The sequence below is a fragment of the Amblyomma americanum genome, chromosome 5 (assembly GCF_052857255.1).
Source record: "Amblyomma americanum isolate KBUSLIRL-KWMA chromosome 5, ASM5285725v1, whole genome shotgun sequence".
Classification (NCBI taxonomy): domain Eukaryota; kingdom Metazoa; phylum Arthropoda; class Arachnida; order Ixodida; family Ixodidae; genus Amblyomma; species Amblyomma americanum.
Genome location: NC_135501.1, coordinates 168247079 through 168264589, shown reverse-complemented (window position 1 = coordinate 168264589; position 17511 = coordinate 168247079). Strand labels below are relative to the sequence as shown.

Here is a 17511-nt window from a genome sequence, read left to right as displayed (position 1 = left end):
AAAAAAGTTTAAAGCGTAATTTTTGCGCTTAACTAACAAATTGCAATTAATCAATCAAATTTCTTTCAAAGCAAGATCTCATCACGCACTATCTACCACTATCAAACTTTTGCATCTTCACCTACACAGAACTACGTAATCGTGCGGAGAAAGTTTTGCTGACACGAAACACGGGACATAACCATCGTCTAATGCCTTAGCCGCAGTGGTGGCTGAGTGGTTACGGCGCTTGGCTGCTGGCCCGAAAGACGCGGGTTCGATCTCGGCCACGGCGGTCGAATTTCGATGGCGGCGAATTTCTAGAGGGCCGTGTACTGTGTGCGATGTCAGTGCACGTTAAGGAACCCCAGGTGGTCGAAATTTAAGGAGCCCTTCACTACGGCGTCTCTTATAGCCTGAGTAGCTTCGGGACGTTAAACCCCCACAAACACCAAACACCATCTAATGATTTCGCATTAACAATAAATTATTTTAATCTAGAAGCAAAACTGAAGCTTTTGTCGCGCAAGTAGTTTGCTAAGTACGGATAAATCTCCTGCGATTCGCGAACTACGTGGGCGTGACTTCGCATGGTATTCACGCAGCTTCAGTGAAAAGAAAGAACATGATTAGCACTTGTAAGACCTCTTATGCCTTATCTGCCATGCAGTTTCTGTTAAACAAAAATTAAAGTCACACCCTTTTAAGCGCTTGCCTTTTAAATTGGCCGCTTGAATGCTTACCGAGTGTATCAAGCCGGCTTCCACTTTTTACAGGGACAGCTGCGGGAGGCACAACTCCCGGTTGGAACTATGTAAAGATTGTCCCAGATATAGAAAACACAGAGGTGCCCTGGAAGGTTCAGCAAGAGCTAGGGACTGCAGTCTAACCTCATTATAACGAAACGGTTTATAACGAAATGTTGCATATAACGAAGGCATGATGGTTCCCCTTGGAAGCTCGGTCAACTCGGGGCTATAACGAAGCTACGGCTATAACGAAGTAATCGTACGGGCCCCTTAAACTTGGTGGTTCAAATGTATTTGTGAGGAGAATGTCACATGGAATATATGGCAAAGTGGGGTATGAGCCTTAAAAAATGACGCCAAGATGCACAGCGTATGGGCATAATATTGACGGCAACGCTTGACGCGTTCGGTCTGAGGGCACGCTGGGTAGTAAAATACTCTCCAAACCCCTCAATTGCCAATTTCCGCTTCCGGCGGTCCATTTTTGCCAGTCTCGAGTAGGCTGTGCAGTCCCGTGCTTTACGCAAATCAGAGCAGCTTTTTTTTTTTTGAAACAGTCAGCCATTTCAAAGAATTCTATCCCTTTCTCAATGACGTTCTCAGTTTCAAGGTCGTCGGGACAACACCGCGTGCACTTCACGCATAATAAGAAAAAAATCTGGACCGGATCGCCGACAGCACTTGCGAGCAGCGTGCAAAAACAGTCACAATGCAGTTGCGACATGTTTCCGCTGCACCGCTTCCACGTCTACCTGGGAAATAAATTGCCCATAGAAGTCTTGCGTAAACGGGAAAGTCTTCGTAATCGTACCTATTATACGAACTCTCGGATATGTTCAATCTATTTAGTGGATATCAGGCGTATGGATGTAAATATGGTACCGATGTTGAACCCATAGGATATATAGTGTATAAGCGTATGGCAAGAGATTGTTCTGTTTTTATCGCATCGCGCATTGCTCAACAAGTTGTTTTCAATATCGTGAAATTACTGAGATCATGGTTTATGGTTTTTTGGGGTTTAACGCCTCAAAGCCACTCAGGCTATGCGCCGTAATGAAGGGCTCCGGAAATTTCGAACACCTGGGGTTCCTTAGCCTGCACTGACATCGCCGGGTACACGGGCCTCTAGAATATCGCATTCATCGAAATTCGACCGCCGCGGCCGGCATCGAATCCGCGTCTTTCGGGTCAGCAGCCGAGAGCCATAACCACTGAGCCACCGTGGCGGCTAATTACTGAGTTCATGTCGCAACCGCAATGGTAAATTTACCTCTGTTTTGTGTTAAACTTCACCTGGTTTTCATTGGCATGATCGCGGTGTGGCGCCAATACATTAATGCATTTTGGGCAGGCCCGCAAACAAAAACTGGATTTGTACGTTGCAATTGAAATGTGGGCATATATGGGCACTGCAAATTTCTGGCCGCTCCTTGACGTCATCCACCAACGACGTGGGAATGTTTGAGCGATTGAGAAAAAAGCAATCAAACAAAGGGGATCATGCAGTGAAAATGGTGATAACTTGGCATTAGAATTAAGCCCCACCTTGAAGAAAAAGTGGTCGGCAACGCCCGGCGGTGTAATGACATTTGCCATCTAAAACCACATGCCAAGCAAAAATGAATACGAATGACTCAGCAAAGAGCACAGCAAAGGTTCTCGGCAGTTAGTAAAGTTGAACAAAAAATCTTTGTTGAGCAAAGAAATACATGGCAAAGTATATAAGAATTCAAGACAGGATAAATAAGTAGAGCAGAAGCAATTAAAAGATAGGAGAATAACTAATGCTAATGCATTGTCATCGTATAATGATGTTCATGTGCATGTTCGAAATCAGTGCCATACATCAGGCAAAGGAGACGCCAGATAAGCTACGTAGCGAGGGGAAGTGAGAAGCTGCGAGCAGCCAACTTTTGTTCCGAATTTTCCTCTCCAAAAGAAATGGCCTGTTGGAAAACCGTAAACAAACGCATGCAAAATTATTTAAAGCAGCCCCAAAACGGCACAAGCAGTGCGTTTAAATGTAATTTAAAATGGCTGAGGCGGCAATGCAGACTGTGAGTCATGCATGGTATTTTTTCCTCGGGTATTGTAGTAGTCAAGCCTTTAATTTTTCTATTTTTTTAATAAGCGTTCGTTAACTGTAGTGGGATACAACTCAAGAACGCAATGGCTTTTCAACGCCAATGCACCCACTTCCGGCCAATGGCGTCGGCCGATTCTCGTGACCCTCTTAGCTTAACAATGCAGGGAGCGGCGCCACAATGGAGAGAGGTGGTCTATCCTTGGTCTATCCTTGACCATGGAGGGAGGGAACTATCCCGTTTCATCACCACTCCCTGCTTTGTCACGCTAACATGGTTATGAGAGTCGGTCGACGCCATTGGCTGGAATGGGGTCCTTTGACCGGGAAAAGCCGCTGCTTTCTTGAGTTGTACCCGACTATAGTATGTGTTGTCGGAAAGCAATATACAGCGCGTTGTATGACACCGAAACTGAGGTGACATTGCAACGCTAGCCGTAGCATCCGCCTCGGTAGCGCAGTAGGCAGCGCGTCGGTCTCACAATCTGAAGGTCGTGAGTTCGATCCTCACCCGGGGCAGGCGGAGTTATATTGTCTTTTTTTGAAGGCGACGAAAGAATGAGTCATGTCATTATCATCACAACACAGAAAACCAGGGGCTCGCAGGCTAGTATAGGCGAGCAGCTTGCGGTAATGTTATCCTTTAGCTCCCTAAGCCTCAATCATACCCTGAAGGTTCTCCTGATGCTCCATCGTAATAAATTTCTTGCGTTTTCTCGCCCCTAATTGGAAACAGTATTTGGTGAGCTAAATGTGTCAATCTAATGTCCACACACCAACGGTAGAAAAACAGGCATGTCGAGGACCTCCAACAAGGCGGGAAATTTTAATTCAATGAATGAATAAATGATTGTAATCCGGCAGCACAACTGAAGTTCGTGTCGCGCAAGTGGCCTGCTAAGTACGGATAAACCTCCTACGATTGGCGAACTAGGTGGGCGTGACCTCGGTGGTATATAGATATACAGATATACGAAATAGATATACAGCGCGTTGTATGACACCGAAACTGAGATGACATTTCAACGACCGCTGCAGCATCCGCCTCGGTAGCGCAGTAGGCAGCGCGTCAGTCTCATAATCTGAAGGTCGTGAGTTTGATCCTCACCCGGGGCAGGCGGAGTTTACTTTTTTTCCCAAAAGGACGAAAGGAGGAGTCAGGACACCATCATCGCAACACACACAAAAAAAGAACAGACTGGCAGACTAGAATAGGTGAGGAGTATGCGGTAATGTTATCTTCTAACCCCCTAAGCCTCAATCATACCCTGAAGACCCTCCTAATGCCGCGCAGTAATAAAGTTCTTGCTTTTTCTCGCCCCTAATTGGAAACGGTATTTGGTCAGCTAAAAGTGCAAATCTTATGTCCACACACCAACGGTAGAAAAACAGGCGTGTCGAGAACGTCCAACAAGGCGGGAAATTTGAATTCAGTGAATGAAAAACTTTGAGACCACTGCGGCGACCCGCGCTGGAGTAATGCGAAAGTATTGCGTTGCTTCTATGTATAGACATGCAGTGACGTCAGCAGATGTGACGTCACAGAACTTTCTAGAAAGCGGGCATTTTTGCACGACACTAGTATGCGTTATATTTATTTTTATTTCTTACTGTTTAATTTTTGTTTGATTTAATTTCTTTATTTCACTTTTAATTTCCTTTTTTTCTTTATTGTAGTTTGCGCGTCCAGGTGCTATGCTAGCGTCCGTGGCTACGGTGAAAATTCAAAAAAATTTCAAGCGTAATTTTAGCATTTAAGTAACTAACAAACTGCAATTAATCAATCAAATTTCTTTCAGAGCAAGATCTCATCACTGACTATTTACCACAATCAAACTTTTGCACATTCACCTACACAGAACTACGTAATCGTGCGGAGAAAGTTTTGCTGACACGAAACACGGGACCTAACCATCATCTAATGCTTCAGCCGCCGCGGTGGCTGAGTGGTTACGACGCTCGGCTGCCGGCCCGAAAGACGCGGGTTCGATCTCGGCCGCCGAGGTCGAATTTCGATGGCGGCAAAATTCTAGAGGGCCGTATACTGCGTGTGCGATGTCAGTGCACGTTAAGGAACCCCAGGTGGTCGAAATTTCCGGAGCCCTTCACAACGGCGTCTCTTATAGCCTGAGTCGCTTCGGGACGTTAAACCCCCACAAACACCAAACACCATCTAATGTTTTCGCATTAATAATAAACTATTTTAATCTAGAAGCAAAACTGAAACTTTTGTCGCGCAAGTAGTCCGCTAAGTACGGATAAATCTCCTGCGATTCGCGAACTACGTGGGCGTGACCTCGCATGATATTCACGCAGCTTCAGTGAAAAGAAAGAACATGATTAGCACTTGAAAGACCTCTTATGTCTTATCTGCCATTCAGTTTCTGTTAAACAGAAATCAAAGTCAAACCTTCTAAAGCGCTTCCCCTTTAAATTGGCCGCTTGAATGCTTACCGACGGTATCAAGCAAGCTTCCACCTTTTACAGGGACAGCTGCGGGAGGCACAACTCCCGATTGAAACTATGTAAAGATTGTCCCAGACATAAAAAAACACACAGGTTCCCTGGAAGGTTCAGCAAGAGCTAGGAACTTCAGTCTAACCTCCTTATAACGAAACGGTTTACAACGAAATGTTGGATATAACGAAGGAATGAAGATTCCCCTTCGAAGCTCGGTCAGCACGGGGCTATAACGAAGCAACGGCTATAACGAAGTAATCGTACGGGCCTCTTCAACTTGGTGGTTCAAATGTACTTGTGAGGAGGATGTCACATACGGAATATATGGCAAAGTGGGGTATCAGCCTTGTAAAATGACGCCAAGCTGCACAGCATGTGGGCATGATGTTGACGGCAACGCTTGACGCGTTCGGTCTGAAGGCAGGCTGGGGAGTAAAAATACTTTCCAAACCCCTCAATTGCCCATTTCCGCTTCCGGCGGTCCATTTTTGCCAGTCCCGAGTAGGCTGTGCAGTCGCGTACGTGCTTTCCGCAAATCAGAGCAGCTTTTTTGGTTACAAAAAAAGTAGTTAGCCTTTTCAAACATTTCTAATCCCTTTCTCAATGACATTCTCAGTTTTAAGGTCGTCGGGACAACACAGCGTGGACTTCACACTTAATAAGAAAAAAATCTGGAGCGGACCGCCGGCAGCACTTGCGAGCAGCATGCAAAAACAGTCACAATGCGGTTGCGACATGTTTCCGCTGCACCACTTTCGCGTCTACCTGGGAATTAAATTTCCCATAGAAGACTTGCGTAAACGGGAAAGTCTTCGTAATCGTACCAATTATACGAACTCCTTGATATGTTCAATCCATTTAGTGGATGGTAGGCGTATTGATGAAAATCTGGTTCCGCTGTCGAACCCATAGGATATATAGTGTATAAGCGTATGGCAAGTGATTGTTCTATTTTTATCGCATCGCGCATTGCCCAACAAGTTTTTTTCAATGTCGTGAAATTTCTGAGATCATGGTTAATGGTTTTTGGGGGTTTAACGTCTCAAAGCCACTCAGGCTATGAGGCACACCGTAGTGAAGGGCTCTGGAAATTTCGACCACCTGAGGCTCTCTAACCTGCACTGATATCGCCCGGTACACGGGCCTCTAGAATTTCGCCTCGATCGAAATTCGACCGCCGCGGCCGGGATCGAACCCGCGTCTTTCGGGTCTGCAGCCGAGCGCCGTAACCACTGAGCCACCGCGGCGGCTAATTACTGAGATCATGTCGCAATAGCAATGGTAAATTTACCTCTGTTTTGTGTTAAACTTTACCTGGTTTTCATTGGCATGATCGCGGTGCAGCGCCAATACATTAATGCATTTTTCGCAGGCCCGCAAACAAAAACTGGATTTGTACGTTGCAATTGAAATGTGGGCATATATGGGCACTGCAAATTCCTGGCCGGTCCTTGACGTCATCCCCCAACGACGTGGGTATGTTTGAGCGATCGAGAAAAAAGCAATCAAACAAAGAGGATCGCGCAGTGAAAATGGTAATAACTTGGAATTAGAATTATAAGCCCTACCTTGAAGAAAAAGTGGTCGGCAACGCCCGGCGGTGTAATGACATTTGCCATCTAAAACCACGTGCCGAGCAGAGCAAAAATGAATACGAATGACTCAGCAAAGAGCACAACAAAGGTTCTCGGCAGTTTGTAAAGTTGAACAAAAAATCTTTGTTGCGCAAAGAAATTCATGTCAAATTATCTAAGAGAACATGAAGACAAGATAAATAAGTAGAGCAGAAGGAATTAAAAGATAGGAGAAGACCTAATGCCAATCCATTGTCATCCTATAATGATGTTCATGTTCATGCTCGAAATCAGTGCCATACATCAACGTTTCTCACGACGCCATCTTGAAAGAGCTCAACGCCCTCGATTGCGGACCCAAGACCTTCAACTACATCAAAAACTTTCTGAGCAACCGCACGGCCACGATTGGCATGGGAGATGTCCGCTCCGGCACAGAGCAGACACCCAACAAAGGCACTCCCCATTTGCAAGGCTCTATCATCTCTCCTCTCCTCTTCAATATAGCTATGATCGGCATGGCAAAAGCACTCGAGGCTATTGAAGGCATCGGCTATACTATCTACGCTGATGATATTACCATCTGGTCCACCTGGGGTTCCCTTGCCGACAAAGAAAACACCCTACAGGAGGCAGTCAATTTCGTAGAAAGACAAGCAGCAAATTGCGGCCTCCGCTGCGCACCCGGCCAATCCGAAATTATCTGCATTCTGGGCTACGCCTACAAATCTACCGGCGACATCGAGGTTTACATCGAAGGTACGAGTACAAAGGAAGTCCCTCTCATCCGCATCCTGGGCCTTTGGCTTCAGAGCGACAGGAAAGCCAACCACACGTTACAGCGTCTCCGGACAACTGCCCTCCAGATCTCCCGCATGATTCGGCGCATCACCCGCAACCGAAAAGGCATTAGAGAGGAGGATACAATTCGACTGATACAGGCTCTAGTTATGAGCCGCCTGTCATACGGTCTCCCATTCCTACCACTTCTGGAGAATGAGCGGGACAAAGCAGATGCCATCATCCGTACCGCCTACAAACATGCGTTAGGCCTCCTGATGTACACGGCCAACTGCCACCTCGAGGACCTGGGACTGACCAACACAATACAAAAAATTCGAGAAGCCGTCCTAGCATCGCAAAAGGAACGCCTCCTCACCACCAAAGCTGGACGCGCAATCTTGGAAAGAGTGGGTTCCCCGGCTGACATACGCGCCGTCCAGGACAACCGAGACCTACCCTCAACTCTGCGAACTCGCGTGTATGTAGCTCCACTCCCGAAGAACATGCACTCGGACTCAAAAAAGGGACGACGAAATGCGCGAGTGGACTATCTGTGCCGCACACATCGACAGGCACAAAATGCTGTATACGTCGACGCCGCCATGTACCCCGATTCAACAAACGCGGTGGCGGTCGTCTTGGACACCAATTTCAAGAAAATCGCCAGCGCCTCCCTACGAAACTGCTCTCCCACAGTAGCAGAAACTGCTGCAATTGCCCTCGCAATCCAGTACGGGGATGCTACTGGAAATGAGTTAAAAATTATTTCCGACTCCGAGTCCCCGTGTCGCCTCTTCCTGTCTGACAGACTTCCACACTCCTTCGCTCCCATTCTGACTACCCCACAAGTTCAAAATTCCACATGCAAGCACCAAAACACTTGGACTCCTGGGCACGAGTGGCTCGAGGGAAACGAGGCCGCGGACAGTCTAGCTCGAGGATATACTAACCGAGCGACTAACCTCCCCGACCTCACCCCTCTCCCCTCTACGTACGGCGAGCGCCTCCTCCTTCGCCGAACACAGACAAGGTATCCCGCACCACACCGTAAGCTAACGGCGGCAGAGGCGAGGGAATGGCGACAACTACAGACGAACACCTTTCATAACCTACCCAAGTATCACATTATCTTGCCCGACAGATATGACAGCATCTGCCCCTGGTGTGGCGGAATTCTAACAACATATTATGTAACATGGGGCTGCTCCGGTCCCAAGCCCCCCGAACTAGACAAACATAACTCCGAGGAACACTGGGAGTCTGCCCTGCTCAGCTCTGACTTGGCGACGCAGCGAAAGCTGATATCCCAAGCAAGAGCAACTGCGGTGGACATTGGGGTCCTGAAATAAGGACTCCACCCAAAATCTGTATTTTCGCCTCTCTATCCTACCTTTTTGGAATAAATGTTTTCTACTACTACCATACATCAGGCAAAGGAGACGCCAGATAAGCTCTGTAGCGAGGGGAAGTGAGAAGCTGCGAGCACCCAACTTTTGTTCCGAATTTTCCTCTCCAAAAGAAATGGCCTGTTGATGAACCGTAAGCAGACGCACGCAAAACAATTTAAAGCAACCCCAAAACGGCACACGCAGTGCGTTTAAATCTAATTTAAAACTGCTGTGACAAACCTGGGAAGGCAGACTGTGAGTCATGTATACTTTTCTTTCCACGGGTATTGTGGGCCTCAAATCTTTCCTTTTTCTATTTTTTAATAAGCTTCGGACTATAGTTTTATCTGAATATAGTCCGATACAACTACAATACAATACAGTCCGATACATCGTAAATGTATCGGACGATACAACTCATGAACGCGCCGGGGTTACCCGTCAATGATCTGGAGTTCCCGAGTTCGAACCCGACCGCGGCGGCTGCGTTTTTATGGAAGCAAAGCGCTAAGGCGCCCGTGTGCTGTGCGATGTCAGTGCACGTTAAACATCCCCAGGTGGTCGAAATTATTCCGGAGCCCTCCACTACGGCACCTATTTCTTCCTTTCCTCTTTCACTCCCTCCTCTATCCCTTCCCTTAGACGCGGTTCAATTGTCCAACGATATATGAGACAGATACTGCGCCGTTTCCTTTCCCCCAAAACCAATTAATATTATCCTGACCCCTTCCAGCCAATGGCGTCGGGCGATTCTCATGACCCTACAAGCGTTAAAAAGCAGGGAGCGGCGCCACAATGAAAAGAGGGGTCTATATCCCCAATCACAGAGAAAAGGGGCTATGTGTCCCCTTTCATCACCACTCCCTGCTTGTCACGCTAGCATGGTCATGAGAATCGGCCGACGCCAGCGGCGAAAAGCCGCTGCTTTCTTGAGTTGTATCAGACTATAGTCCATGTTGTGGGAAAGCAATATATACATAGCGCGTTGTATGACACCGAAGCTGAGGTGACATTTCAACGACTGCTGCACCATCCGCCTCGGTAGCGCAGTATGCAGCGCGTCAGTCTCATAATCTGAAGGTCGTGAGTTCGATCCTCACCCGGGGCAGGCGGAGTTATTTTTCTGCCCTTTTTTTGAAGGGGACGAATCAACGAGTCATGCCACTACCATCACAACACAGAAAACCAGAGGCTCGCTGGCTAGTATTAGCCAGCGGTTGGCGGTAATGTTATCCTTTAGCTCCCTAAGCCTCAATCATACCCTGAAGATTCTCCTGATGCTGTATCGTAATAAGGTTCTTGTGTTTTCTCGCCCCTAATTGGAATCAGTATTTGGTGAGCTAAAAATGTCATCTAATGTCCACACACCAACTTTAGAAAAACAGGCATGTCGAGAACTTCCAACAAGGCGGGAAATTTGAATTCAATGAATGAACAAATGATTTTACTCCTGCAGCAAAACTGAAGATCGTGTCGCTCATGTAGCCTGCTAAGTACGGATAAATCTCCTACGATTAGCGAACTAGGTGTGCGTGACCTCGCTGGTATATTCACGCAGCTTCAGTGAAAAGAAAGAAGAACATGATTAGCACTTGAAAGACCTCTTATGTCTTATCTGCCGTTCAGTTTCTGTTAAACAAAAAAAAAAGTCACACCTTCTAAAGCGCTTCCCCTTTAAATTGGCCGCTTGAATGCTTACCGACGGTATCAAGCCGGCTTCCACTTTTTCCAGGGACAGCTGCGGGAGGCACAACTCCCGATTGAAACTATGTAAAGATTGTCCCAGACAGAAAACACAGAGGTGCCCTGGAATGTTCAGCAAGAGCTGGGGACTTCAGTCTAACCTCATTATAACGAAACGGTTTATAAGGAAATGCTTCTTATAACGAAGGCATGATGGTTCCCCTTGGAAGCTCGGTCAACACGGGGCTATAACGAAGCTACGGCTATAACGAAGTAATCGTACGGGCCCCTTCAACTTGGCGGTTGAAATGTATTTGTGAGGAGGATGTCATGTATGGAAGTGAGGTATGAGCCTTGTAAAATGCGGCAAAGCTGCAGAGCATGTGGGCAGGATGTTGACGGCAACGCTTGACGCGTTCGGTCTGAAGGCAGGATGGGGAGTAAAAATACTCTCCAAACCCCTCAATTGGCCATTTCCGCTTCCGGCGGTCCATTCTTGCCAGTCTCGAGTAGGCGGTGCATGTCGCGTGCTTTACGCAAATCAGAGCAGCTTTTTATTTTTTAATGTCAGCCATTTCAATGATTTCTGTCCCTTTCTCAATGACGTTCTCAGTTTCAAGGTCGTCGGGACAACACTGCGTGGACTTCACACATAATAAGAAAAAAATCTGGAGCGGATCGCCGACAGCACTTGCGAGCAGCATGCAACAACAGTCACAAGTCGGTTGCGACATGTTTCCGCTGCACCGCTTCCGCGTCTACCTGGGAATTAAATTGCCCATAGAAGTCTTGCGTAAACGGGAAAGTCTTCGTAATCGTACCAATAATACGAACTCTCGGATATGTTCAATATATTTAGTGGATGGCAGGCGTATAGATGAAAATCTGGTTCCGCTGTCGAACCCATAGGATATATAGTGTATAAGCGTATGGCAAGCGATTTTTATATTTTTATCGCATCGCGCATTGCTCAAGAAGTTGTTTTCAATATTTTGAAATAACTGAGATCATGGTTTATGGTTTTTGGTGTTTTAACGTCTCAAAGGCACTCAGGCTAAGAGGGACGCCGTAGGGAAGGGCTCCGGAAATTTCGACCACCTGGGGTTCCTTAGCCTGCATTGACATCGGTACACGGGCCTCTAGAATTTCGCCTCCATCAAAATTCGACCGCCGCGGTCGGGATCGAATCCGCGTCTTTCGGGTCAGCAGCCGAGCGCCATATCCACTGAGCCACCGCAGCGGCTAATTACTGAGTTCATGTCGCAACAGCAAAGGTAAATTTATCGCTGTTTTGTGTTAAACATGACCTGGTCTTCATTGGCATGATTGCGGTGAGGCGCAAAGACGTTAATGCATTTTGGGAAAGCCCGCAAACACAAACTGGGTTTGTACGTTGCAATTGAAATATGGGCATATATGGGCACTGCAGATTTCTGGCCGCTCCTTGACGTCATCCACCAACGACGTGGGAATGTTTGAGCGATCGACAAAAAAGCAATCAAAGAAAGAGGATCGCGCAGGGAAAATGGCAATAACTTGGCATTAGAATTAAGCCCCACCTTGAAGAAAAAGTGGTCGGCAACGCCCGGCGGTGTAATGACATTTGCCATCTAAAACCACATGCCAAGCAAAAATGAATACGAATGACTCAGCAAAGAGCACAGCAAAGGTTCTCGGCAGTTAGTAAAGTTGAACAAAAAATCTTTGTTGAGCAAAGAAATACATGGCAAAGTATATAAGAATTCAAGACAGGATAAATAAGTAGAGCAGAAGGAATTAAAAGACAGGAGAATAAGTAATGCTAATGCATTGTCATCCTATAATGATGTTCATGTGCATGTTCGAAATCAGTGCCATACATCAGGCAAAGGAGACGCCAGATAAGCGAAGTAGCGAGGGGAAGTGAGAAGCTGCGAGCACCCAACTTTTTGCTCCGAATTTTCCTCTCCAAAAGAAATGGCCTGTTGGAAAACCGTAAACAAACGCATGCAAAATTATTTAAAGCAACCCCAAAACGGCACAAGCAGTGAGTTTAAATGTAATTTAAAATGGCTGAGGCGGCAAGGCAGACTGTGAGTCATGCATGGTATTTTTTCCTCGGGTATTGTGGTAGTCAAGCCTTTAATTTTTCTATTTTTTTAATAAGCGTTCGTTAACTATAGTGCGATACAACTCAAGAACGCAGTGGCTTTTCAACGCCAAAGCACCCACTTCCGGCCAATGGCGTGGGCCGATTCTCGTGACCCTCTTATCTTAACAATGCAGAGAGCGGCGCCACAATGGAGAGAGGTGTCTATCCTTGACCATGGAGGGAGGGAACTATCCCGTTTCATCGCCACTCCCTGCTTTGTCACGCTAGCATGGTTATGAGAGTCGGTCGACGCCATTGGCTGGAATGGGGTCCTTTGACGGGGAAAAGCCGCTGCTTTCTTGAGTTGTACCCGACTATAGTATATGCTGTGGGAAAGCAATATACAGCGCGTTGAATGACACCGAAACTGAGGTGACAGTTCAACGCTGGCCGCAGCATCCGCCTCGGTAGCGCAGTAGGCAGCACGTCAGTCTCATAGTCTGAAGGTCGTGAGTGCGATCCTCACCCGGGGCAGGCGGTGTTAATTTTGTGCCCTTTTTTTTTTGAAGGGGACGAATGAACGAGTCATGCCACTATCATCACAACACAGAAAACCAGGGGCTCGCAGGCTAGTATAGGCGAGCAGCTGGCGGTAACGTTTTTTTTTCTTTATTGCCTGGCTTTGACCCATAACATTTACACAAAAAACACTCAACAAAAAACACACAAAACGATATGTACATACGACACTGTCGTGGTCAGCCATCATGAGTCTGGCTTCGTCATACTAAAATTCACGAAGCATACAGAGCGGCTCAAGCCTCGAGAGCCACTCGGGAGGCTCCGCTGCTGCTTTCTGGATGGCCAGAAAGCAGTCCATTCTTTCCCGAAAATAAATTCGGGCAGGTCGTGCGTCTTTGTCACAATAATAGCCTGCCATTCTGGAGCGCCATATACTGTGGAGGCCCAAGAGCATTATGAGATCAAATGGTACCCCATCCTCATTGTCAGTGCTTAAATAACGAATTCCCTGCGCGTCAAGTGGTAGCTCTTTCTTTATTGTCCTTTGTAACACATCCCAAAAATAAACCCCTTCCCTGCAATGCAAAAAAACATGGTCTATTTTTTCAGGCTGTTTACAAATTAAGCAGTTCGATCCCCACGGTAAAAAGAAATCCTTTCCTTCCAAAATCTTTTTAACTGGGAGTGTCCCGGTGTGTAATTTAAAAAAGAAGGTCTTTACTCCTGGTGACACCTGCATTTTCTTTACCCTTTTTAAAACATCAGCTCCAGGACCTCCACTGTACAAGGCCCTGTACATAGGCTCTGGGAAAACAATATCACAAAGATCATGGTACAACTTCTTTCTTTTAGTTTTATACAAATAATCGCTAGAAAAACGCGCTGAAAGAAACCCAACACTTGCTACAATCTCTTTGTAGTAACCAAAAATTCCACCCGAGAGCTCTTCTGTGGTAACAACAAACACGGGCAGCAATCGCCGCAGCCTCACCTGGCACACGGTGCGCAAGAACGGGTCTGAGACGTCGCGAAAAAACAAAAAACGGTTCACCAGCTGCCTTAAAAAGAGGTGCCCTAGCCCCAACCCCCCGTCTTTTACCCGCCGGAACAGGTTCGTTCGGCTGCAACGTTCCCATTCGGAAGCCCATATAAAGACGGCAAAAATCCGGTGTAACTTCTGAAAGTGCACCCGAGAGCAATGCAAAACCTGCATCACATACCAGAGCTTGCTAATAAAAAACAGTTTGCAGACTGTAGCTCTGGCGAAAATGGAGATATTAGTGCCTTTCCATTTTCCAGCTCTGTCACGTGCTTCTTTCGTTTGCTGTTTCCAATACTCCTCGCTTTCGCGATAAGCATCGAGCGGAACGCCCAAATACTTGCCCGGTGTCGTCGTCCACGGTACGTTGGCAAAATGGTCCGGGTGGGATGGCCACCATCCATGCCAGAGTCCGAGGCATTTGGACCAATTAACCCCGCTACCGGTGACTTCGCTGAACTCGCGTACACACCCGACAGCTTCGCTTATGCTCTCCTGATCAACCGTGAATACAGCAACGTCGTCAGCATACGCCAGCAGCTTAACTTCAGCAGCTTGCAACCTAAAGCCATTAATACTATTGTCTTCTAATATTTTCCTACACAGTGTTTCGATGTAAATACAAAATAAGAGAGGGCTGAGGGGGCAGCCCTGACGCACCGAACGCTGCACGCTAATGGGGGCCCCCAGGCACTTGTTAACAATCAATCTTGTCGTGCAGTTTCGATACGCCAGGGCTACACCCTCGCGGATAACTGAACCGACATTCACATGGTCTAAAACGGAAAACAAGATTTCATGAGAAACACAATCAAAAGCTTTTTCGAGATCAATCTGAAGCATAGCCACCCGCCCATTAATTGCATCGCAGGTTTCAAGTACACTGCGTGCTTTGTGAATGTTGGAAAAAATCGATCGCCCTTTTATTCCACATGTCTGGTGGGGTCCAACAATTTCCTTTATCACTGTCTGTAGTCTTCGCGCCAATACCTTCATAAACATTTTGTAGTCCACATTAGTGAGTGCTATCGGTCGATATGCGGTAACAGATTTTAATTTCTCTATATCATCAGTTTTCGGTATGAGTACCGTATGGGAGGTCCCAAAAGACGGAGGCAAAAAGTTTATTCCATAGGCTTCGTTAAACATTGTACATAGCACTGGGGCAATTTCATGCTTAAATTCTTTATAAAATGCCGCACTGAATCCATCTGGTCCTGGTGATTTTCCGAGGTTTAATTCATCTATCGCATGCCCTACTTCGTTTTCAGTTATTTCTAGTGCCATTTTCTTTTTCCTTTCTTCGTCCAGCCATGGCATTGCACCAAGAAACTGATGCTTAAATGCAACTGCGTCTGCCGGATGCCACGAAAAAAGCCTCTGGTAGAATTGTGTAAAGGCTGCTTCGATGGGGTCATTGTCTGCCGATAAGATACCCCCCCCCCCCCCCCATTCTATTTTATCGATGTGATTACTTTCAGCGTGGGCTTTTTCTAAACCGAGAGCACGTTTTGATGGCGCTTCGCCAGCAGCTATGTCTTCCGCCCTCGCCCTCACCAGTGCTCCGCGATAACGCCGTTCTTCCATGAGTTCTATCTTTTGCTTGGTTTTCCTGACATCTTCAATCCATTTCCCAGGCGCCTTGCATTCCTGCTTCAGCAACGTTTGCAGTAGTGCCTTTAACTCAGCTTCGTCTTGTTTTTCCTTATACCGGATACAAGTGGCCCTTTCTATTGCTTTGATTTTTAAAGATTCTTTGCTTAACTCCCACGGTTGCCATATCATCAGGGTCTTGCACGGGTTTATTTTTCCTATTTCATCCTTTACTGCTCGGTAGCAGACATCGTCGCGAACAAGCGTGTTGTTTAGCTTCCACATTTCCGATGAAAATGCCTTGCTTCGCTTGACACTTCCGAGGCAGCACTCAACTAAACAGCGGTCTGAGAAGGACACTCCCACAACTTCGTATTGGCTGCATACAGAGGCAAGGTCAACTGATGTATAAATGCGGTCCAGCCGTGCATGGCTTGAGCCCTGAAAATGGGTGAACTTCACTGCCCGCGCACCCTCAAGACATTCAGCCACATCTTCGAGGTTTCCGTTATCAATAATTCTGATCAACACTTCAGTGCTCCTGTCTCGAAACCCCCGGATGCTTGACTTATCGCGAGCATTTAGGACACAATTGAAGTCACCTAAGACGATGAGCTGCCTCTCCGTGCAAACGCGTTCTAGGAGGCTTTGGAAAAAAGCACAGCTGGCGGTAACGTTATCCTTTAGCTCCCTAAGCCTCAGTCATACCCTGAAGGTTCTCCTGATGCTGCATCGTAATAAAGTTCTTGCGTTTTCTCGCCCCTAATTGGAAACAGTATTTGGTGAGCTAAATGTGTCAATCTAATGTCCACACACCAACGGTAGAAAAACAGGCATGTCGAGGACCTCCAACAAGGCGGGAAATTTTAATTCAATGAATGAATAAATGATTGTGATCCATATCATGATCTCACCAATCATTTTAAACTAGAGAGGAGAATTTTCCCCCCTCCAGACAAAAGACTTACTAAAGAACAAGAGGTTACGTGGCGTCGTCTACAGACGAGATCGATACGCACCCCATCACTCCTCGCGCACATTTATCCAGATCTTTACAACCCAAACTGCAAACACTGTGGCCAACGTGCTACCTACGATCACATCCTGTGGGACTGCAAAATAGAGCCACCTCCGGGTGATCTAGTTACAGCTCCTTCTCTCGAGCGGTGGGAGACCGTGCTGGCTAGCTCTGACCCCAGAACGCAAGCTTTGGCGGTGGAGTGGGCTGACAAAGTCGTCGAGGGCTATGTACTCTCGACCACTTAACGCGAACTCTTGCCAAGCTCTTCCCGGCGAATAAAATGTTTTACAATCAATGTAATCCGGCAGCACAACTGAAGTTCGTGTCGCGCAAGTAGCCTGCTAAGTACGGATAAACCTCGTACGATTAGCGAACTAGGTGGGCGTGACCTCGGTGGTATATAGATATACAGATGTACGAAATAGATATAATGCGCGTTGTATGACACCGAAACTGAGATGACATTTCAACGACCGCTGCAGCATCCGCCTCGGTAGCGCAGTAGGCAGCGCGTCAGTCTCATAATCTGAATGTCGTGAGTTCGATCCTCACCCGGGGCAGGC

At 46.9% G+C, this 17511-nt stretch overlaps 4 non-coding genes across 4 annotated transcripts; all 4 read left to right on the top strand.

Annotated features, from left to right (window-relative positions):
* The first annotated feature begins 3260 nt into the window (after nucleotides 1–3260).
* TRNAV-CAC (transfer RNA valine (anticodon CAC)) lies at nucleotides 3261–3333 on the top strand. The gene has a single exon. It is a non-coding gene; the product is annotated as a tRNA-Val (tRNA).
* A 524-nt stretch (nucleotides 3334–3857) lies between these two features.
* On the top strand, nucleotides 3858–3930 carry TRNAM-CAU (transfer RNA methionine (anticodon CAU)). The gene has a single exon. It is a non-coding gene; the product is annotated as a tRNA-Met (tRNA).
* Nucleotides 3931–10054: 6124 nt separating this feature from the next.
* TRNAM-CAU (transfer RNA methionine (anticodon CAU)) lies at nucleotides 10055–10127 on the top strand. The gene has a single exon. It is a non-coding gene; the product is annotated as a tRNA-Met (tRNA).
* A 7308-nt stretch (nucleotides 10128–17435) lies between these two features.
* On the top strand, nucleotides 17436–17508 carry TRNAM-CAU (transfer RNA methionine (anticodon CAU)). The gene has a single exon. It is a non-coding gene; the product is annotated as a tRNA-Met (tRNA).
* Nucleotides 17509–17511: the final 3 nt, after the last annotated feature.